Source organism: Drosophila takahashii, chromosome 2R (genome assembly GCF_030179915.1).
Source record: "Drosophila takahashii strain IR98-3 E-12201 chromosome 2R, DtakHiC1v2, whole genome shotgun sequence".
Taxonomy (NCBI): domain Eukaryota; kingdom Metazoa; phylum Arthropoda; class Insecta; order Diptera; family Drosophilidae; genus Drosophila; species Drosophila takahashii.
The window spans coordinates 1,777,785-1,803,067 of record NC_091679.1 but is presented as its reverse complement, the minus strand read 5'-3'; the positions used below and the strand labels follow the sequence as shown (position 1 = coordinate 1,803,067).

General features: G+C 37.7%; 1 protein-coding gene and 1 pseudogene across 1 annotated transcript in view; one reads left to right on the top strand and one right to left on the bottom strand.

Annotated features, from left to right (window-relative positions):
• The window catches only part of LOC138912343 (kelch-like protein 10), a 250,872-nt gene that overhangs the window by 67,408 nt on the left and 158,181 nt on the right, over positions 1–25,283 (top strand). The gene's annotated exons all lie outside the window — the stretch shown is intronic.
• On the bottom strand, positions 21,284–23,047 carry LOC138912375 (ell-associated factor Eaf-like; annotated as a pseudogene).

Here is a 25,283-nt window from a genome sequence, read left to right as displayed (position 1 = left end):
TGAAGGCAAAGTTAAATTGGGTAAGAAGAAATCCTTTTTATAAGTCATGTGTCTTCTAAACACCTAAAATGACCAAAAACATGGTACCAAAACATCCATTTATTGAGCATGGACCTAGTATTAACATAGGCTTGTTTTTCCTTCTTGGAGTAAGATCAATACGGATGAATACATCGTTCATGAATCATCCTATGATGTAATTAGTAATACGGTAGTAATTCGTAGCTTAAACTGAATACAAAATACTCAGTCAGCAATATACAGTGACTTGTGTACTCGCTTGACCATAACACAACCAAAAATCTTCGAGTTTTTTTTTTAAAGACAGTTTATACAGTTAATCTAAAACGTCTTAAATCATTTCCGAACAAAATTTGAAAATATATCATGACTTTTGGGCCCCAATTCCTTTATAGGTAGGGTCCTGACTTGTTTAATCGATAGTAAGTCATTATATCCAAAAATCGCAAAAGATATTTACACTTTAAACTTAGATTTACTTGTTAGCTACCGCCAACTAAAGATTAAGTTACCCATTTGTCATTTTTCTACCTTTTATTCTATTTTTTGGAGAAGTGGTGCTATTTTTTTTTTCGTACGTTTTTCCAGGTTTGCATAGATTTTCTTAAATAAGTCCAGAAACCTTTTATAAAGCTAACATTTTTTTTCATATTCAAATTATGTTTAGTCTTACTATTTAAAACCCGTTTTGAAAAGTTAAAAATGTTAAAAAATGTGAGTAGGGTGACTAGTTAACATTTTTTTGGGTTAGTGGTGCTATTATTTTTTTCACAGCTGTACACAAGACATTAAATAACTGGAAAATGCAAACAGTTACAACACAATTGGTTTTGAGAGGTATTTAAGCATACATTGACGTACATTTTTCATATTTTTGTTTATATTTGAGCCCTCTAAACACTTTGCACATCGTCGGGAAACTTTGTAAGGGGGATTCCCTAAACTGTTGAATTGCTGAATTTTGGTCAGCTGTTAATCAGCTGTTCCATACAAAGTCAACTTTCAGAAATTTCAGCAATTCAATTTGAATTTTGTTGAATTGCCGAACAGCCAGAGTTGTCACCTTTTTTTTAATGTCGTGGCAACTCTGTAACATTTTAGTATCACCAGTACGCATTATTTATTTTAAAATCAACTTAGAAAGCATATTTGTGGTTTTTTTTACCTTGGTAACACTTTTAGACAGTAACTAGCAATAATAAATCAAATTTTACATGCTTTAAGTTTCCTGAAACTTTTCAACAAATAACAGCTGTTTGAAAATTCAACAGGAACCATTTTGGGTCGTTCCCTTAATTGCTGAAATTTTTTGTTGAATTTTCAACAATTCAGCAATTCAACAGTTTAGGGAATCCCCCTGTAGTAAAATTAGCGCATTTTTCTTCGATATGAGCAGGTAAGTCGATAGACTTTGATATGCTACAACAAATTATCGGTGGCGCGTTAAATTATTTTAAAAATTGTTTTAATAGGTTTAACCATTTTGGTATAAGAAAAATTTTTGTTTTTTAAATTAGTAACTTTTTATACCCGTTACTCGAAGAGTAAAAGGGTATATTGTATTCATGCAAAAGTATGTAAGAGGGAGAAGGAAGCTTTTTCGACCCTATAAAGTATATATATTCTTGATCAGGATCACTACCAGAGTCGATCTAGCCATGTCCGTCTGTCCGTCTGTCTGTTGAATCGTTGAAAACCAGAGTTGTCACCTATTTTATTAAAAGTCATGGCATTTCTGTAACATTTTAGTATCACCAGTACGCATTATTTATTTCAAAATCAACTTAGAAAGCATATTTGTGGTTCTTTTTACCTTGGTAACACTTTTAGACAGTAACGGGTATAAAAATGCAGTGTTATGGTGTTCATCAATACCTATCGAAATGTAGAAGAAATTTTTCAAATCGGACCATTCTGTAAAAAGTTATGCCCGATCAAAGTTTTCTATCTCCATCTCCCTCGCATTTCCTTTAGCTGAGTAACGGGTATCTGATAGTCAGGGCACCCGACTATAGCGTTCTCTCTTGTTTTTTTGCGTTTAGGCCAAAAAAACTGACTTTTGACAGTAGAAGCCTTAATACTTTTTCAGATCATTCCTATTCATTTACAAATACATAAAATTTAGATTTACTTATGTAACGGGTGTTTTTTAGAGGTATACAACTTTAAGTTGCAACAAAACAACTATGGATTATTCGATTGACATGAATTTTTTTTTATTCGAAAGATAAATTTGTGGCATTACATTTTATATACGATTTCTGGCATATGACCGCCACGGCTGGCTCGGATGTAGTCCAATCTGGACTTTGTGGCTTATCCGCATAGAGCAATGACTTTACATAGCCCCACAGAAAGTAGTCTAGCGGTGTTAAATCACAAGATCTTGAAGGCCATTTTACAGGTCCAAAACGTGAAATTAGGCGGTCACCACACGTGTCTTTTAATAAACCGAAATAAAATTGCACTATTTGCAAGCGTTGTTCAGGCGTGAGTCTATTCATGATGAATTGCCAAACCAAACTCAGAATAAATCACTTGACAGCTCTTAAATCGGTCGCCATCTTGAAAAAAAACACCCTTTACCTATCGAAATGTAGAAGAAATTTTAACATTTTATTAGATTTGTTTAATTTATTGGCTTTGTTAGTGTAATTTGCACGCTTTAAATTGGCCGTTGTATTCTCTCTCTTACTCCCTATCTCTTTTCCGCTCTATTATAACTGTAATTTCACTCTCTCCGAACTTGCAGAATTTTCAATTTAATTTTAATTTTAATTATGCCCGATCAAAGTTTTATATCTCCCTAGCACTTACTCTAGCTGAGTAACGGGTATCTGATAGCGTTCTCTCTTGTTTTAACATTTTATTAGATTTGTTTAATATATTGGCTTTGTTAGTGTAATTTGCACTCTTTAAATTGGCTATTGTATTCTCTCTCTTACTCACTCTCTCTTTTTCGCTCTATTATAACTATAATTTCACTCTGTCCCAACCTGCCGAATTTTCAATTTTATTTTAATTTTATTGTTTTACTATCCTAGCACAACAAACGTGAAACTTATTTCTTACTGCGCTAGTCACTTTGAACATTAAATCTTTCAAAATTTGATGTATATATTTTATAACAACAACTTGCTTTCTATTTGTGAAATAGGATGACATTAGTTTTATTTAATTTAAATAATTTCGTCAGCTTTTGTATTATTATTATTTTCATTTATTTATCTTCCTAGCGCTAAAGTTAACAATTTAACTTAAAAATAAAGCACTAGTCACAAAACAAAGTTTACAATCTTACAGAAAGTTTTACAGAATTACTTAAACATATTTGAAAGTTTTGATTATTATCCGTAGTACAGTTTTGAATTCTTATCTATAGTTAGTTCTTGGATTTATAATTAGTTATTTTTTAACATTAATAATAATTCTTTCCGAAACTGTCTAGCACTTCTTATATTCTTTAAACTGAGTGGTAAATTATTCCAAAGCTTAACAGCCCATGCAAAGAAGTGATTTTCACTTGATGAAAAGTTAATTCTTGTGGGACGGCATTCCCCATTGTCAACCATTGCCCATGTCTTACAAATTCGACGTCAAAGTTGAAAATCACAAAATTTTCAAGTTTTTTCTGATAAAAAAAGAAATCTGAGAAATGTTTTTGCTAATTTATAATATCGCCGTATTGAAGTGGCTAAAAATTTTTGGATATTATTTTTACAAAGTTTGGATTTACCTCATCAAGTCCTGTAGCTTTTGATTTAATTGTAGTATAGCTTCTAAGACATCACATTGATTAACACAAACAAAACTGAAACAATCAATCATACTATCTGCATCATCTGTTGTCACATACGTGCTATCGTCAGGATAAGGTACATTTATGTTAAAGAATTTTCTGTTAAGGTCGTCCACACTTACATCTTCCTTTATAATATTTTTTATATTGCCAATTCCCAGGTTTTGTAGTTCTTTCCAGACTTTTCCGTTTTCTATTGCAACGGTAAGCTTCATGCTTAAATATTCCCGTTTAGCTGTATTAATAAGTCTGTTCACTGTAGTCCTTTCGCTTTTAAATTGTGTGTAGAAATGTTCAGTCTTATATCGTTTCCATTTGAGGTAAGCCTTATCTCTCTTTGAAATAGCTTTTTAAATATTATTATTGAGCCATGATTTTAAGGAATTCTTCGCACTTTTTACTTTAATAGGTATGGGTATTGTTCAGTTAATACACAAAAGTTCTCGGTTTTAATTATTTATTTAGCGTTTCAATTTTGTGCTTTTTTAGCGCGTCTACTTTTCACCACAATATTCTTCACATTGCCAGTATGACCAGCTCGTAACAAATCAAATTTCGTTCCTTTTCATGGCGAACCAAAATACCGAAAATAATAAATATTTTTCATAAATTAAATACCAAATAATAATACATCTTTTTCTTAAATGAAATACCAAATCCTTACATCCTCCCTCCCCGTGAATCGTCCTAGGATTCACCACTTAACTGAAGTTTAATTAGCTTGGATGTTGGTCGACGTAGCACGTTATCTTCTGTTTTGACGTCAGCAGAACGAACTTGTTGATCCTTCGCGACAAACACCTTTATGACTCTTCCTTTTTTCCATTTTCCTTTTTTGCAGTGGCGTCCATTACAAGTACTAAGTCGTCAACTTGAAATGGAGTTGTCAGCTGATGCCATTTAGTTCTACACATAAGTTGAGGGAGATACTCGACCTATTCCATAAGCGATCATTAAGGGCTTGAGCGATCCTCCATTACTTCCTTAAGCAAATAGCTTCATCCGGTGGGTGTGGAGTTTGCGTTGAATTTGTGCATCCCATTAGAAAGTGGTTCGGTGTCAAAGGCTCTTCTGTCTCATGTGTTAAGGGTATTTCAGTTAAAGGTCGCGCATTCAGAATATTTTCCGCTTCTATCAATACGGACTGTAGGGTCTCAACGCGTGGGTAAATATCGCGTAAAGTTTTCTTTAACAATCCCTTTATGATTCGAATTAACCTTTCCCAACATCCACCGGCGTAAGGTTGAAGTGGGCAGTTCAAGATCCACTTAATACCCCTTTGAGCCGCTTCGTCCGCTATGGCACCGAAATCCAACAAACTCTCATGATCCTTGAGCTCCTTATTAGCACCGATGACCCCTGTATGCGTAAATGGCCTGACGTAGGGAGTCAGCCGATCAGGTGGCAATTGTCCCATCTGTGGGGTTTTCGGTAATCCTCGGTCTATGATACATTTAGAGCATTCGAGCGTTACTTTGTTGAGTAATTTCCTGGCGTGCGGAATCCAAAACTTTTGTCGACTTTCGTTGATTATAACCGCCTGATTTTGATGATGATATTTTTCATGAAAGTTTCTCATGACGAGGGTGGACATGAATGGGTCGTCGTCTCGAACTCGGTAGATATGATGCCTCATCTTCTCGTCCCGCTAGGTGCAAAAGGCCATCTGTCTCTATGTAAGGCGAAAGTCCATAAATTGCACTATCCTTTGACAGCACTTTGTTGTTTAGCAATGACGTGATCTCATTTGCGTATGCCTCTTGCTGGACCAGTCTACATATCTCGATTTCGGCATCAGATAGTTCGTCGGCAGTCAAAGATCCTCCCTTGGATGCAAGTTTGAGCCAGATTCTTTTCGCACGCATTACCCAGGCAGCAACGCGCTTCAGATTGCTGTAAGAAGAGAATCGATTGAAATCTATTACTGAGACTCCTACCTGACACCTCAGCATTTTGCGTTCGCAAAGTTCCTCTTCTAGTGATTCCGATGAGGCTATGTCAATCATCTGTGGCCAGTCTGAGCGTGAGGATTTCAAGAAGCTTGGACCAAGCATCCAAGGACTGTCGTTACATATTTTTGGTAAATAACTCAAACGAGTGTAAGCGTCCGCGGTGTTCAGGGATGATGGTACCCAGTTCCATTGCGTTTACGTAGTACTGGCTAAGATCTCAGCAATTCGGTGGCCTACAAACGGCTTAAAAATTCTTGCTCTCGAAAAAATCCACTGTTTTGGAATCACTCCAAAACATGATGTCTCGTATAGGTTTTTCCCATTACAAAGGCAACATCAACTTTGGTTGGACTAATAACACGTAAATAGGCAACAGCTGCGAAGGCGGCCTGGCTTGCGTCGACAACTATTTCTAACTTTTCATAACAACTTAAGCTCCACGTATTCTGCACAAGAATTTTGGCAGATATATGATAATTCGCAATCAAGCCAAATGGGTTAAATATTGCCATCACTATGCCTAGTAGCTCTCTCTTAGTTGGAACTCGATCTCCATCCAATACTTCTTTCGGTATTCGATGAAACTTTGTTTCGAGTTGAAAGTCATCCTGCTGCGTATTCCAATACATGCCCAAGACCTTTTCACTGCTCAATTGGTTCTGTAGATAACTTGACTGCTTTTGGATGTTTTTAGCATTCATAAAAAGAGAGATTTGAACTAGACACACGTACACAGAAAGAGTCACCAAAAAGTCTTTGTTTTTGTGAATTTCCCGCGTCTAAAAAAATCCAAAATTGTTGAAAAGTGTCGTTTAAACTTTGTGTAGTTTTGATCCGTGCAGTGAATTTTGCTAAAACAATTAAATACGTTGGCAATAAGCAAATTTATATTTGCCAGTACCAGCCAAAGCAAACACAAAACAAGCGTCGAGCTAAGCAAAACGGAATCCGAAAAAAACTCACACGCACACGCACTCACTAAAACACTGAAATGGCTCCAGCAACAAAACGCTTGCGCGAAAATACGTCCACGGACCTTAAAAAAGACCGTCCAAATGAAACACTCTCAACTACGTTGATTGAGTTGGTAGAGCAGAAATTTGCTGAGCAGACTGCTAGCATTACTGCCACGATAACTGCCTCAATACAAAAATCTGAGGATCGCATTTTACAAGAAATGCATGAAAAAGTTAACGTGATGAGTGGAAAAATAGAAGAACTCACTCAACGGGTGCACCAACTGGAGAAGGAGGTCGCAGTGGTGGAAAAACTAAAGGAGAGGATGATGCAACTAGAGGCCGAGACCCAAGATGCACAAACTCTAGGAGGGCGGGTTGGAGAGATTGAAGCGCGGGTGGCAACGCAAGCGAACGAGTCCATCGCAGCGGACCTGAGAGTCCATGGAGTGCCTTACCAAGATAATGAAAACTTAAAATCATTATTTCACACACTGTGTTTCAATCTGAAACTTACGCCGCCGCCGAGGATTCGCGAGGCCTTTCGCATATTGGCTTATTGTATTGTATTATTGGCTTTGTTAGTGTAATTTGCACTCTTTAAATTGGCTATTGTATTCTCTCTCTTACTCACTCTCTCTTTTTCGCTCTATTATAACTATAATTTCACTCTGTCCCAACCTGCCGAATTTTCAATTTTATTTTAATTTTATTGTTTTACTATCCTAGCACAACAAACGTGAAACTTATTTCTTACTGCGCTAGTCACTTTGAACATTAAATCTTTCAAAATTTGATGTATATATTTTATAACAACAACTTGCTTTCTATTTGTGAAATAGGATGACATTAGTTTTATTTAATTTAAATAATTTCGTCAGCTTTTGTATTATTATTATTTTCATTTATTTATCTTCCTAGCGCTAAAGTTAACAATTTAACTTAAAAATAAAGCACTAGTCACAAAACAAAGTTTACAATCTTACAGAAAGTTTTACAGAATTACTTAAACATATTTGAAAGTTTTGATTATTATCCGTAGTACAGTTTTGAATTCTTATCTATAGTTAGTTCTTGGATTTATAATTAGTTATTTTTTAACATTAATAATAATTCTTTCCGAAACTGTCTAGCACTTCTTATATTCTTTAAACTGAGTGGTAAATTATTCCAAAGCTTAACAGCCCATGCAAAGAAGTGATTTTCACTTGATGAAAAGTTAATTCTTGTGGGACGGCATTCCCCATTGTCAACCATTGCCCATGTCTTACAAATTCGACGTCAAAGTTGAAAATCACAAAATTTTCAAGTTTTTTCTGATAAAAAAAGAAATCTGAGAAATGTTTTTGCTAATTTATAATATCGCCGTATTGAAGTGGCTAAAAATTTTTGGATATTATTTTTACAAAGTTTGGATTTACCTCATCAAGTCCTGTAGCTTTTGATTTAATTGTAGTATAGCTTCTAAGACATCACATTGATTAACACAAACAAAACTGAAACAATCAATCATACTATCTGCATCATCTGTTGTCACATACGTGCTATCGTCAGGATAAGGTACATTTATGTTAAAGAATTTTCTGTTAAGGTCGTCCACACTTACATCTTCTATTATAATATTTTTTATATTGCCAATTCCCAGGTTTTGTAGTTCTTTCCAGACTTTTCCGTTTTCTATTGCAACGGTAAGCTTCATGCTTAAATATTCCCGTTTAGCTGTATTAATAAGTCTGTTCACTGTAGTCCTTTCGCTTTTAAATTGTGTGTAGAAATGTTCAGTCTTATATCGTTTCCATTTGAGGTAAGCCTTATCTCTCTTTGAAATAGCTTTTTAAATATTATTATTGAGCCATGATTTTAAGGAATTCTTCGCACTTTTTACTTTAATAGGTATGGGTATTGTTCAGTTAATACACAAAAGTTCTCGGTTTTAATTATTTATTTAGCGTTTCAATTTTGTGCTTTTTTAGCGCGTCTACTTTTCACCACAATATTCTTCACATTGCCAGTATGACCAGCTCGTAACAAATCAAATTTCGTTCCTTTTCATGGCGAACCAAAATACCGAAAATAATAAATATTTTTCATAAATTAAATACCAAATAATAATACATCTTTTTCTTAAATGAAATACCAAATCCTTACATCCTCCCTCCCCGTGAATCGTCCTAGGATTCACCACTTAACTGAAGTTTAATTAGCTTGGATGTTGGTCGACGTAGCACGTTATCTTCTGTTTTGACGTCAGCAGAACGAACTTGTTGATCCTTCGCGACAAACACCTTTATGACTCTTCCTTTTTTCCATTTTCCTTTTTTGCAGTGGCGTCCATTACAAGTACTAAGTCGTCAACTTGAAATGGAGTTGTCAGCTGATGCCATTTAGTTCTACACATAAGTTGAGGGAGATACTCGACCTATTCCATAAGCGATCATTAAGGGCTTGAGCGATCCTCCATTACTTCCTTAAGCAAATAGCTTCATCCGGTGGGTGTGGAGTTTGCGTTGAATTTGTGCATCCCATTAGAAAGTGGTTCGGTGTCAAAGGCTCTTCTGTCTCATGTGTTAAGGGTATTTCAGTTAAAGGTCGCGCATTCAGAATATTTTCCGCTTCTATCAATACGGACTGTAGGGTCTCAACGCGTGGGTAAATATCGCGTAAAGTTTTCTTTAACAATCCCTTTATGATTCGAATTAACCTTTCCCAACATCCACCGGCGTAGGGTTGAAGTGGGCAGTTCAAGATCCACTTAATACCCCTTTGAGCCGCTTCGTCCGCTATGGCACCGAAATCCAACAAACTCTCATGATCCTTGAGCTCCTTATTAGCACCGATGACCCCTGTATGCGTAAATGGCCTGACGTAGGGAGTCAGCCGATCAGGTGGCAATTGTCCCATCTGTGGGGTTTTCGGTAATCCTCGGTCTATGATACATTTAGAGCATTCGAGCGTTACTTTGTTGAGTAATTTCCTGGCGTGCGGAATCCAAAACTTTTGTCGACTTTCGTTGATTATAACCGCCTGATTTTGATGATGATATTTTTCATGAAAGTTTCTCATGACGAGGGTGGACATGAATGGGTCGTCGTCTCGAACTCGGTAGATATGATGCCTCATCTTCTCGTCCCGCTAGGTGCAAAAGGCCATCTGTCTCTATGTAAGGCGAAAGTCCATAAATTGCACTATCCTTTGACAGCACTTTGTTGTTTAGCAATGACGTGATCTCATTTGCGTATGCCTCTTGCTGGACCAGTCTACATATCTCGATTTCGGCATCAGATAGTTCGTCGGCAGTCAAAGATCCTCCCTTGGATGCAAGTTTGAGCCAGATTCTTTTCGCACGCATTACCCAGGCAGCAACGCGCTTCAGATTGCTGTAAGAAGAGAATCGATTGAAATCTATTACTGAGACTCCTACCTGACACCTCAGCATTTTGCGTTCGCAAAGTTCCTCTTCTAGTGATTCCGATGAGGCTATGTCAATCATCTGTGGCCAGTCTGAGCGTGAGGATTTCAAGAAGCTTGGACCAAGCATCCAAGGACTGTCGTTACATATTTTTGGTAAATAACTCAAACGAGTGTAAGCGTCCGCGGTGTTCAGGGATGATGGTACCCAGTTCCATTGCGTTTACGTAGTACTGGCTAAGATCTCAGCAATTCGGTGGCCTACAAACGGCTTAAAAATTCTTGCTCTCGAAAAAATCCACTGTTTTGGAATCACTCCAAAACATGATGTCTCGTATAGGTTTTTCCCATTACAAAGGCAACATCAACTTTGGTTGGACTAATAACACGTAAATAGGCAACAGCTGCGAAGGCGGCCTGGCTTGCGTCGACAACTATTTCTAACTTTTCATAACAACTTAAGCTCCACGTATTCTGCACAAGAATTTTGGCAGATATATGATAATTCGCAATCAAGCCAAATGGGTTAAATATTGCCATCACTATGCCTAGTAGCTCTCTCTTAGTTGGAACTCGATCTCCATCCAATACTTCTTTCGGTATTCGATGAAACTTTGTTTCGAGTTGAAAGTCATCCTGCTGCGTATTCCAATACATGCCCAAGACCTTTTCACTGCTCAATTGGTTCTGTAGATAACTTGACTGCTTTTGGATGTTTTTAGCATTCATAAAAAGAGAGATTTGAACTAGACACACGTACACAGAAAGAGTCACCAAAAAGTCTTTGTTTTTGTGAATTTCCCGCGTCTAAAAAAATCCAAAATTGTTGAAAAGTGTCGTTTAAACTTTGTGTAGTTTTGATCCGTGCAGTGAATTTTGCTAAAACAATTAAATACGTTGGCAATAAGCAAATTTATATTTGCCAGTACCAGCCAAAGCAAACACAAAACAAGCGTCGAGCTAAGCAAAACGGAATCCGAAAAAAACTCACACGCACACGCACTCACTAAAACACTGAAATGGCTCCAGCAACAAAACGCTTGCGCGAAAATACGTCCACGGACCTTAAAAAAGACCGTCCAAATGAAACACTCTCAACTACGTTGATTGAGTTGGTAGAGCAGAAATTTGCTGAGCAGACTGCTAGCATTACTGCCACGATAACTGCCTCAATACAAAAATCTGAGGATCGCATTTTACAAGAAATGCATGAAAAAGTTAACGTGATGAGTGGAAAAATAGAAGAACTCACTCAACGGGTGCACCAACTGGAGAAGGAGGTCGCAGTGGTGGAAAAACTAAAGGAGAGGATGATGCAACTAGAGGCCGAGACCCAAGATGCACAAACTCTAGGAGGGCGGGTTGGAGAGATTGAAGCGCGGGTGGCAACGCAAGCGAACGAGTCCATCGCAGCGGACCTGAGAGTCCATGGAGTGCCTTACCAAGATAATGAAAACTTAAAATCATTATTTCACACACTGTGTTTCAATCTGAAACTTACGCCGCCGCCGAGGATTCGCGAGGCCTTTCGCATATCACCGAGAAGGCCAAATCCGACCGTAGACCCGGTCATTATAATTAAATTCGAGCACGCAATACAAAAAATCTTTTTCGTTAGAATATATCTCTTAAATATGAAATGTATTAGGATTAGTTATACTTGTGTAAGAGAAGTCGTAATGGTTAGGTTTTTTTATTGGTACAACATAATTGTTCTTAAATTGCGTGTGTTTATGTTTCCTATTCAACGTTTCTGATATAGAGGCATCCCAATCGAATAGTCGTACAATATTGAGGGTTCTCGCCAAACAAAATAATGGGTTACATATTTGCCATATAAATGCGCAAAGTTTATGCAAAAAGATTGAAGACAACTTAATGACGCTATGGTAGCATGTGATGGTTACGATATGTACAGATCCGATCGTGAGGGGCATGCCGGGGGTGTGGCTATCTATATTAATTCAAAACTAAATACAAAACTAATATGTAAGCAGCCAACAGGTAGTGCAGTTGAATACCTATTCTTACAAGTCAACGGAAGTCGAAGCGCTTCCAATATGCTGCTCGGGTGTGTTTACCGACCGAATCGAACAGTAGACTATTCTGATTTTGTTGAAGTAGTGGCTTCATTATGTTGTAAATATAACAACGTTGTAATAACCGGGGATTTCAATAGTAATCTGCTTATTGAGCGGCATCTAAACTTAGAAATGGAGAGTCTTGGACTGATTCCTGTGAACTTTACTACACCTACACACTTCTCCAATACTCTCAACAGTCTTCTTGATGTTTTTTTTGTAAATGATCGTAGTAAGACTCTGTTATATGACCAAGTCTCAGTGCCAGCTTTCACAAAGCATGACTTAATCTATCTGACATATGAATTTGACCCTATTCTTCTTGACCACACCATAAATTACAGAGATTTTAGGAGAATTGATCTTGACTTACTTAGCCAGCATTTAGATGCCCTTGATCTTAATTATATGCATACATTAACAGACGTAAATGCCCAATTAGGCTTTTTGACAGAATGCATAGAGTCGTTGTATGAGAGATTTGTGCCCCTTAAACAAAAAATTATTAAGGCCACGGGAAATCCATGGTTTAATAATGCCATAGCTTTAAAGATATGCCAAAGAGATAATGCTTACAGAAGATGGAAAAGATACAAAATTCCTGATTACTATAAAGAATTTAAGTCATTACGAACTGTAGTAACCACCTTAATCGTTAATGCGAAGCGTGCTTACTATTCACAAAAACTTCAAACTGCCATGTCGATGAAGCAGAAATGGAAGGAGTTAAAAAATTTGGGTGTTGGCAAGTCCAAAAGCAAAAGCAATATAACTGCAGACCCCAATGAACTGAATATAAAATTTGTGCAATCAAACGTACCTGAAACTATGACCAACCCTTATCTTGACATTATTGTGAATAATATCTGTGATAATAGCTTTAGTTTTATGTGTGTTTCTTCTTGTGATGTTTTAGATTCGGTTCTTAAAGTAAAGTCGAATGCGGTAGGGCTTGATAATATACACCCTAGTTTCATAAAAATAATCCTGCCAAAAATCATTGACAAAATAACTTATGTGTTCAACACTGCATTTACGACTGCCTGTTTTCCTAATATCTGGAAAATGGCAAAAATTATTCCCGTCCCCAAAGCCAAAATATTCTGCCATTTCTTTCTAAGGTCTTTGAACAATTAATGGCACAACAGATTAATTTGTTCTTAGGCCAAAATTCATTAATGTGCAATAACCAATCTGGTTTTCGAAAATTTAGAAGCTGTACAACTGCGATATTAGATATAACCGAGAACATCAGACAGAAACTCGACAGTAACCAGATTACATTTTTAACATTATTGGACTTCAGCAAAGCATTTGACACGGTTAACCACGAAATTCTATGTACAAAACTTTTAAAATTCTTCAGCTTTTCTGGACCCGCTGTTAAACTTATATCATCATACTTGAGTGGTAGAATGCAAGCTGTTTTTACTGAAAGTGGATATTCAGAACCACTTTTACTAAAACGTGGCGTGCCCCAAGGCCTGTGTTAGGTCCACTTTTGTTTTCAATGTATGTGAACGATTTACCAACTGTATTGTCTAACTGTAATGTCCACTTGTATGCTGACGATGTTCAAATGTACGTGAGCTGTCCTATAGGAAGAATATTAGACTGTCTAGATATATGTAACGTTGAATTGTCTAATGTTAGTAAGTGGGCAACAAACAATGGTCTCTCGCTTAATCCGTCTAAATGTAAGTGTATCGTTATAAGTAAAAAATCTTCAAGCATCCGTAATCTCCCAAATTTACGTATTGGTAATTCTCCGATCTTCTATGTAGAACAGGTGGCTAATCTTGGCATTACAATGAATTCCAATTTGTCATGGAGTACGCATGTTGTCAAATCCGTGGGGAGATCATATGGCCAACTCAGGCAACTTTATTTGTCGCAACAATTTTTACCAACATCCATACGACTTATGATAGCAAAATCTTACCTCCTACCAACATTGTGCTACGGAATAGAGATTTTCGGTCATTGTGACAGTGCCTCGCAACACAAGCTAAACATTGCATTTAATAACATAGCTAGATACGTATTCAATATTAAACGAGGGGAACTCATCACGTCATTTGCCAATAGCATATATGGCTTTAATTTTAAATCCTGGAGTAATGCCAGAAATCTCATTCTTTTACATAAAATTATAAAAACTAAAGAACCCAGTTATTTGTTTGAAAAATTGAAATTTGGCACCTCGACAAGAACCCGAAATATTATTAATATTAAACATAAGCTAGCATCCTCGGATCGCCAATTTTTTATTCACACTATTCGATTGTGGAACGAGTTGCCACAACATCTTAAAATAATTGATAGCACAACGCAATTTAGGGACAAATTATTTACATTTTTAAAATCGCAAAGTACCAATTAAAATTAAATCTATAATAAAATAACAAAACTAACTAATTAAATTTAAATTTGCAACAATTATTTAAATCGTCAATTCTTATTGTTAATTGTTAATTGTATTAAATGTTAGATATAAGTGCAAAACTCTAATATAAGTAGAGACCTACATATGTATTTGCATAATTCTTAATATTGTCTATGTGACTTGTGCACTAAATTATAAGGAAATCCTTGTAGCACTAGGAAATAAGTAAGAAATAAATTAAATTAAATTAAATCATAACGCTCTGCAATGTGGGGGAATTTGAACAAATATTCCGCAGTTCGAAACCTCCATAACCATGAACCTCCACAATCTGTTTATAGATTTCGATGCCTTCCTCCTCTGAAGTAAAACTTATGACAAGATCATCCACGTAATGATGTTTAGTAATAGCATCTGCTGCCTTTGGAAATAGTTCTCTGAACTCTTCAGCATTGCGATTCTTGACATAATCGGCGCAAAATGGTGAGGAAGTCATAGCATAATGTCGAATTGGCTGAGTCGAGTCTCCATCTCTCCATAAAAATTCTCTGATCAGCTTTCGTTGCATTCAGACGCGTTTCTCCTTTGCTATGGACTTCTATTCGTGTTCCGAGTGCAAAGCTGAAGTTACAGCTGCACAGCTTCGTGGTTTTGAGGCGGTTCGCTGCGCTTCTCTTTGTCGCCGTACATTTCACACAGCTTGTCTTGATTTGCCTGATGAGGCAATTAAAATTCGTACTAATATGCCCAATCTAATGTGGCAGTGTGACAGCTGTGTTGTGAGCAATGATTCACACTCTAAAATCGGAGAAGTTATGGAAGAACTAAAGAGTCTCTATAATGATTTAAATTCCAAATTTCTAAAGGCCTTTCCCACTATGGCTACTAATAATCCTAATGTCAGTCAGCGTAAAAAAGTAGTGAAACCCTTGGCTCCAGCCCCGTTGCACAGTGGTGGCGCCCATAGGCCAAAATTCAAAAAATCGACGGAACCTAAAATGGGCCAAGGGTATGCAACTTTTCTCTAAAATGCCCAAGCTTTTTCGTGGCATACCAGACATTTCTGGAAAAATATCAGTACCTTCTAAAAATCGACCTAAAGTCGTGAGCACGTGTTAAGTAGCAAAGCAAAACTGGGCGCATCACTAATTTTTCGCAGCAACATTAAACTTTGAAACCGTGTATTTCTTATATTTCGTGTCCAAATTAATATTCTGTGATATGGATTTTTAAGTTGAAGGTATTATCTATAAGTCGAGATGTGTATAATAATCGTACTTGTTAAATTGTTTTCGTTACATCAATTTGAAATAATACATGTTTTGTGTCTATTTTGTGAACGTCTTTTTTATGTTTAGCTAAGGTTTTAGCGATGATCCCACAAAATTCCACAATTTGTTGGTATGCCAATTTTTTCGTCTGGGTTTCAGGTAACATGTGTGTTAAAATTGACTGCAGAAATTTGCAGATGTGCCCACAATCGTAAAAATACTAACACCTTCATAAATTTTTCAAGGGCAGAACTGGCCGAAAAACAAATTTTTTGCCGCTTTTTACTTGTTGTGCTGTTCCTTTGTCTTCGTCTTTCGTGATTGTGAATAGTTTTCCAACACTAAATATTGAATTACTAATAGATTATATTTTTTTATATCCGTTACTCGTAGAGTAAAAGGGTATATTGTATTCGCGCAAAAGTATGTAACAGCTAGAAGGAAGCGTTTCCGACCCCATAAAAAGTATATATTCTTGATCAGGGGCACTAGTCGAGTCGATCTAGCCATGTCCGTCTGTCCGTCTGTATGACCGCTGAGATCTCAGAAACTGCAAAAGCTAGAAGGTTGAGATTTCCCACACATATTCTTTGGCTTCCTACGCAGCGCTAGTTTATTTTAGAAGAGCGCCACGCCCCCTCTAACGCCCACAATCGCCCACAAACAATTTTAAAATGGGTCCTGCGCCCACATCTTTAAAGATTTCCGAGAAGTATAAATGTAATTTTGTTGTGTATACCTATCGAAATGTAGAAGACATTTTTCAAATCGGACCATTCATTAAAAAGTTATACGCAATCAAAATGTATGTATCTATCTCCCTCGCACTCCCTTTAGCTGAGTTACGATTATTAGTCGGGCCACCAACCCGAGTACAGCGTTCGCATTCCCTTTAGCTGAGTAACGGGTATTAGATAGTCGGGACACCAACCCGACTATAGCGTTCTCTCTTGTTTTTTTTTTATTTTGTCATATTAAAGCTAGTATACAATACTAAAATTAATTTAAAAAAAAAAACGGCACATGAAACTGAAGTCCTTCGGCCAAAAAATGATATTAAATCGTATCATTGTTCGTTTTGTTTTTATAATTTTTTTGGTGCGGGTGGAGTTTAGTAATTACTCTCACATTTTTATATTGCAGTTCTAAGTTTGTAAATACGTACGGTAAACAAACCAGCTTGTTAATATTACATAAATTGAATTTTTAATTGCCTTCTCATGTAAACGAAACTACTCAGAAAATCGTTCCTATGGAAGCTATAGGATATAGTGGTACGATCTGGCCAATTTTTGTTACATATATTTATAATATTTATTTAGATTTTTGGTAAAAATTTCATAGCGATAGCACATCTAGAAGTATTTATGGCCGCGGCTCCGTACAAGCCCGACCACTGTGCAGCTGTGAGCAACTCAAAGTTGTGCCGAGCAATAAATTTTTGCATATTGGCAGATTCAGAGCTCACGTCAAATCTGAAACGGTGTGTGAATTTGTTGCGACCAAGCTAGGCGTGGATTCAGCCAGCATAATCTGCAAGCCGTTAGTAAAAAACGGTGTAGACGTCTCTTCACTGCAATTCGTGAATTTTAAGCTGGGGATACCAGAGCAATTCTTCTTCTGCTACGCTCTCAACCTTTCTACAACAACTGCAGCTCGAGCATTCGTCATTTGCTTTGTGCGACATTCGCCCAAGGCAATTGCTCTTCATTATCACACGTTCATCATTTATCGCCATGCTTATAATGCAGCCTACGCAGCAGCAGTCTATGTTTTCGCCAGCTGCCATATTTGGAAACTCTCTTCTACACCGTCATCTGGAAGTTTTAGGAGACTCTGGCTCGCTATCATCATCTGGTCTGGAGTTACTTCTCTTCAATGGGGCGCTCTCTCAGAGTTCGGCCATCGCTTCCTATTAATTGGTTCTCTTCAACTTCATCGCAATCTTTCGGATACCACTCTATGGATTGCATTCCGAACCCATTCGTTGACGATCACCTTCCAATTTTTATCCGCACTACAACAATTCTTAAGATTCTGTGCAAGAGCCAAAGAAGTGGTGAGACATTGCTGGATAGGCCTTCGGCGGACGTGTGCCCTGTAGCGGAAAACATCATTGATAGTGAAGTCCAGATCGAAAAGGCAAGCCCTAACAATACATCTTTCAGTATCTATTTCCACAATATTGCTGGCATGCGCACCAAATCGCAGTCCCTCTTATTGGCAACTTCAAATTGTGATTTTGATGTAATTGTCCTTGTTGAAACTTGGCTCAACATGGATTTTTATGACAATGAATTTTTCGATCCTAAACTATATCATGTTTTCCGCAAAGATCGGGATTCTATAAAAACGCAATGCGCTAGAGGTGGAGGCGTCCTAGTTGCTGTGCGGCGCAACTTGCGGTGTACATCTTTACGGCTAGCAAATGAAGATTCTCTTCTGGATCAAATTTGCGTATCGCTCTCGGGACCCTTGGACACAATCTTTTTGGTGGTATCGTATATACCGCCATGCAGCAGTTTTGAGCTATACAAGGCTCATGTGGACAACATCGCTCGTATCCATCAGGATTTGGAAGATCACCAGTTTATGTGCGTTCTGGGTGATTTCAATCTGTCATCGCTGGTGTGGGTGCAGGATGAAGATTCTTCGACTATGATTCCCAGTAATGTGCATCTGCCTCATGAAATTCTACTAATTGATGATGTTTTTAGTATGGGCTTAGTTCAGATTAACAGTATATTCAATAAGTTACATAGGCTTTTAGATTTAATTTTTATTTGCCCGGATTTAGGAACAGATTTAAGTTGTAGTAATATTCGACTCTCAGAGTGTGATGCCCATCATCAGCCTTTATTACTATTAATAACATGTCATATTTACTCAGCTAACAAATCACTCACACCTTTAATGTATTTAAGTGCTAATAGTTTAAATTCTATTCGACATGATATTTCTAATATTAATTGGGTCGATAGCCTTTCGCATGCTAATGTCGAGGCTAGCTATGATCATTTTATTTCTGTGCTTTCTCTTATCATTAGTAGGTATGCCAAAAAAAGAGTTCAAAGTTCTTATAAACTACCCTGGGGACTCAAAAAATACAAAAATCTCCGTAATAAGTTTTACAAGCGTTACCTTGAGAGCGGTGACCCTGCCGATCTTGAAAGATACAAGCTGCACAAGCGTGATTTTGAATTCTTAAACAAATTTCTTTATAGCCAATATATGTCAGATGTTGCTTAATTATTAGGCTATCCTTACCAACATTAAACGGAATATTTTTTAATGTGGTTCAGTCTGAAGTATTATATTATATATTTATATATTATGTATTATTTGCGTGAAATTCAATTCAAACTTAAAATTGTTGGTAAGCCTGCTGCTTGAATATTATAAAAAATTTCATATTTGTGCTTAGATGGCTTTAATTCGCAAAATATGGCCGTTTAAAGGTAAAATACCGAAAATTTTCGCTAATTTTTCGAATTTTAACGCGCTAGGTGCGTTTACCTATTATAGCGAGTTAAGGTTTTAAATACTAAATTTATTTGTAACGGCCATATCTTGTGAACCGATTAAAATTTTACTATCAAGTCTTCAGTGATTATGTAGCTATGAACCCAAGGAACAAAATTGACAAATGACTCTTGCGAAGACGTACACCGAGCGCGTTAAAAATCGAAAAATTAGGCAAATTTGTTTTTTTTAACGCGCTAGGTGCACTAGGTGCTAGGTGCGCAAGAGTCATTTGTCAATTTAGTTCCTTGGGTTCATAGCTACATAATCACTGAAGACTTGATAGTGAAATTTTAATCGGTTCACAAGATATGGCCGTTACAAATAAATTTAGTATTTAAAACCTTAACTCGCAATAATAGGTAAACGCGAGCTAAGCCAGAGAAACCCAAATGGGTTTTAGCTTATTTGGATGAGTACTTTCTGCCCATGAAATCAGAATTGCGGTTACATTTTTCATGTTGCACTGTGTAATACATCTTTTTCTTAAATTAAATACCAAATCCTTACAGGAAAATCTCGATACGTTTCACAAAGAATCACTTATATAATATTCTTTGTGAAACGTATCGAGATTCTCTTAATGGCCTCAAAACGATATCTCATTTTTATCACAATATTACACCATTTAAATAAGATTTTTAAAAAAGTAAAAAAACATCTATTTGATATGTCGATGCTTTATTTTTGTTTATTTTATTTATAACTGTAAATAACGTGGGGTAAAAAATAAATAAATATACTCAAAAATTATTATTTTTGCCAAGCTTTCAGATAAAAAATACACCCATAATGGTTCCAGTGCGCAGTATGGTCTAAACTTAAAAAAAATAATTTCAATCGCGGTTTTCTGCAAATCGGCTTTTTTAATCTTTATAAAAAAAATAGTATAATGTTCTATACTTAATCCTTGTTGGCCACTGAAAGTTTCGACATGGGACCTCCATTACTTTCTGCATAATGGAATAAAACAATAAAAAACAAAGCAGTCTTCCCTTGTTAAACATTTTTAAAATTGTTGTAACGAACTGTTTTTAACCGTTCTGATCGCATATATTCTGAGACATATATTCGTCCCACCTAATTTATATTGTGTGACTGCCCGAGACTCACGAGAATGCAAAATATCCGATTGGAACATATTGGCTGCGCTTCTGGTGGATGACGCACCTCAGTACCTTTTCCTTTTAAATTGTAGCCGCCTTTCACTTTTTCTCATAAATCCATTACTATCAATTTCAATTATTTATTGAACATCCTATTTTTATACCCTTGCAGAGGGTATTATTTTCAGTCAGAAGTTTGCAACGCAGTGAAGGAGACGTTTCCGACCCCATAAAGTATATATATTCTTGATCAGCATCACAAGACGAGTCGATCTAGCCATGTCCGTCTGTCCGTCTGTCTGTTTCTACGCAAACTAGTCTCTCAGTTTTTGAGCTATCGGGACGAAACTTTCGCAAAAGTCTTCTTTCTATTGCAGGTAGTATATATGTCGGTAGCTATATGATATAGTAGTCCGATTTTTTAAATAATTAATTCGATAATAACATCCCCAAAAGTAGAAGATAATATTTCAAAAAACACCGAAGCTAGATCCGATCCTTCCTATGGGAGCTATAAGATATAGTTGTCCGATCCGGTCGGTTCCGACATATATACTACCTGCAATAGAAAGAAGACTTTTGCGAAAGTTTCGTCCCGATAGCTCAAAAACTGAGAGACTAGTTTGCGTAGAAACAGACAGACGGACAGACGGACATTGCTAGATCGACTCGTCTTGTGATGCTGATCAAGAATATATATACTTTATTGGGCCGGAAACGTCTCCTTCACTGCGTTGCAAACATCTGACTGAAATTATAATACCCTCTACAAGGGTATAAAAATTTCACTAGCAAGTAAAATCACCCCTCAATAATTACAAAATAATTACACGCATATAGACAGAATATCAATAATTGTTGTCGTTGGGTTTGTCAAAAGAAGGCAAATAAGATCAAACCTAAAACATCTAATCGTCATCGTCGGACGAATTTGACGACAATTGTAGATCGTTTTGTAGCAAATCGTTTGGAAATCCACCATTGGACGCATAAATGCCGGACTGTTGCTTCTGCTACGGTTGCTGCTGTTGATGATGGTGCTGCAACTGCTGGTGATGATTGTTGCCATAGGCTGGCGATATTGAGCCCAGGCCCAGATTGGGCAGCTGATGCACATGCTGTTGCTGTTGTTGGTGGTGATGATTCTGATACATTTGCTGCTGCTGTTCCTGTTCCTGCTGCTGCTGCTGCCTTTCCATGGGGCGATCATCCTCAGTGCTGTCATCCGAGTTACTGCCGTTGTCACTGTCGCTGGAATCCGACTCGGAACTGGAGCTCGAAGCACTTAAAGCGCCGCCAATTTGCTGTTCCAAAGCGGCAGCCGCTTGCGCCACGTACTGCGAGGTCAGTTCATGTTCCCTGGTTGAGTCCAAATCCAAGGGCATGCTGTTGCCATGGCCATAAGGCGAAGGACGCTGCTGCTGGTGGTGCTGCTGAGGCGAGTGCCTTTGCTGCTGCTGTTGTTGTGCATGGTTATGGCCGCCGTTGTAACCACGTCCGTAGGCTGCTGGTGGTGCTGCTGCTGCTGGTGGGCCATGGGTGGACTTCCGCGCTGGTGCATCTGCTGACGCTTGCCATGCCCGTGCTGGGGAGCCTTCCGCTGCTTTCCCATGTGCGAGGACGAGGACGTGGTTCAGAAGTCTGGCAGGCCCGCGGCCGAACCAATCGAGGAACCTGAGGTATTCGCCTGGCCGCTGTTGTGCAAGGCCGCTCTCAACCCAAAGTCATCGTCGTCCGTGATCATGGGAATGCAGGGCAACGTCTGCTGTCCATTATTTGCATCCCAAGCTGGCGCAGATTGTGGACTGGCACTGGACGCGATGGTGAGCTCTGCTGCATGGGCGAATTGCGCGGCTTGAAGTTAATTATAATATTTCGGCGGCTGCCCGTTGAAACCTTTGTCTTCGATGAGATTCGCATGGTGCTGTTCTCCATTTTGGGTGCCGTTCCGGCCGTGGCCAGGAGCTGGTATTGGCGGCGCTCCAGCTCCATTCGTGCTCTGATTGTGCACCTGACTCTGGCCCATATTCACGGGCACATTTTGACCTGGCAGCAGGACTGGCTTGTTGGTTACCTCGCTCCTTGTCTTCTTCACTTGAATGTTGTGATTCAGCTTCTCTATTGTTATAGCGCCCGACTCCTTGTCGATGATCATTAAACCCTCCTTTGCATACTCCCTCTGATTTCCCTTTAAACTGTATGAGGCACACCGGAACTTGCTGAATTTGGCACGATAATAGTAACTTGATTGTTGGAGCCCACGTCCACAGATGCCATGCGGCTGGTGTCCACGCTCGCTGGCTTGAAGTCATATTTGATGGTGTGGAAGCCGGTGGAGGTGTACTTCGGGTTGAAGGTGGCGCCCAGCTTCAGTTCCCGTACCTCCTCGCCGATATTGAGGCGCTCGGCCAGCGAATTCTTCTGTTTGGTCATCATCATCGTGCCGCTATTGCTATTGGGCTGATAAGGCAGGTTGGTGGCGGCGCTTTGTGGGTGGTTACTACTATAGTTTGAGTGGTTGTAATTGGCACTGGTGTGGTTTGACTTTTGAAGTCTCTATATGTGTACGATTGCTCATTGCGGTCAAATTCAACAATGTACGTCAAAAATATAAGGTCTTGCTTAGAAAATTTTGGAACAAAAATCTGGTCATATAGCAATACTGCTCTTACATTATTTACAAAAAATACGTCTAGCGAACTGTAATTACTCTTAGTATAGTGAGTAGGTATCACAGAATTAACAATGTTTACACCCAATGACTCCAGATCCCTACGAAGACCAAAATCATGAAACATATTACTGTTTAGGTCTCCTGCCAGGATAATAACATTGTATTTAAGAGTTACCCTCGAGAATACTTATATTATATTTGTGTAGTCTATTGGTTTGTTTGGTCTATAAATACAGCTAACTAATATTCTCGATGGGTTATGTCTAACATTAATAATTTCTAGGAAAATGTACTCTATAGGGCTATCAGAAGGATGTTGTTCTATGACTTTACATTTGATTTTGGAATTTACATAAATTGCAACCCCCCAGCATGACTCATACGGTCTGAACGGTATAAAGTATACCCAGGACATTCATAACATGCATCTTTTCCATTTGACTGGAACCATTTACATAAATTGCAACCCCCGCCAGCACGACCCATATGGTCTGAACGGTATAAAGTATACAAAGTTGACAAATAAATACCTGAATTTTTCCATTTTCTGACATAGACTCTGTGCGTTTAAGGGCCGTTTTCTCGTCCGTATTGCCGGGACAACGGAGCGAAATACAAAAAATGGTTTAATTTCCTGAAGTGCGAACCTAACGGCGCAGATATCAAGACCAATGAAATTACTTCGAACATTACAGTGATGAAAAATTTGTTAAAAGGGTTCGCTTGCAAAAAAGCAGTGATATTTGTTTTGCAAAAAATTGTTTTGCGATTTGAATCTAACGTAAAGAAGTAAGTGCATTCATTTGATTTAACTAATTCCATATAATCAAAAATCATTATTACAGGGAAACGACAATATAGTCACATGTTAAACTTCTAATAACTCTTAGATTCTACGCAAGCGGCAGTTTTCTTATAGCTGTTGGCGATTTTTGTGGTGTCAGCGTAACCTTCAGTCAGTCAAGTTGTTAAGGAAGTTTCTTTTGCTATAGCGTCATTTTCAAAACAATTTTTGAAGTGAAACTTCTTTAGGCCCGTTATGAAAATCGCGAAAATCGTACAACTCCAATCGTACAACTCCCGTTATTTTCTTCACCGCTGACGAACGTTCTTTTTGTCCACTTCTTTTCTCTCTCCGCTCTGAGTGCGTCTGTCTGTCTCTCTTAAGCGATAGAATGAGATAGCTAGATAAAGACTGGCACAAATAACACAGGAACACAAAATTAAACTTTGTAAAATTTCCACGAACCATTTCAAATTTTCCATGATATTTGGGTGCTCCTGAGTAAAAGTCCCATACAAAATTATTTTCCATCACCTACAGGTTCCGCGGTATAGCTAAGAATACAAAAAACCGATGTTGGTCGACATTTTGAATTACGTGGCCTATATAATTGGACTAACCTTTATTATTTTCGGTAGGACCTACTCTCAATACATCACGGCATTCCTAAAAAATAGTCCCCATTGTGAACCATTACCCATGTCTTTGGAATTCGACGCCAAAGTTGAAAATCCCAAAATTGTAGAGATTTTTCTGATGTAAAAACAATTCTGAGGATTAAATCTTGAATGGAAGTAATTTTAACTATTCATTGTATCTATTGTTCATTGTATGCTTTAATTTCGGTTTAAAGCGTTTTCATAAGAATATTTTTTATTGGATTTATTATACTAATAAAACCGATTTTTTTATTTCATTATTTACTCCTACGCAGCGCAAGTTTGTTTTAAAATGGTGCCACGCCCCCTATAACGCCCACAATCGTTTATATACGATTTTAAAAATTTTCATATTTTGGTATAAAAATTCATTGAAGTATTTAGAAAAAATGTAGTTATACCCGTTACTCCGTAGAGTAAAAGGGTATATTGTATTCGTGCTAAGGTTGCAGTACAGGCCAACAATGGGCAGTGTGCAAACTTTAGAGCACTACTGGACTCTGGATCACAGATAAATCTGATTACAGAGCGATTGGCTTCAGTGTCAGCCAGCTCAGCCACTTTCGCTAGCGGCTACAAAGTTATCCAAGGGAATGGCCTTGGCGGACCCCAATTTTGACAAACCAGGAACCAAATAGACCTGCTCATTGGTGCAGAGCACGAT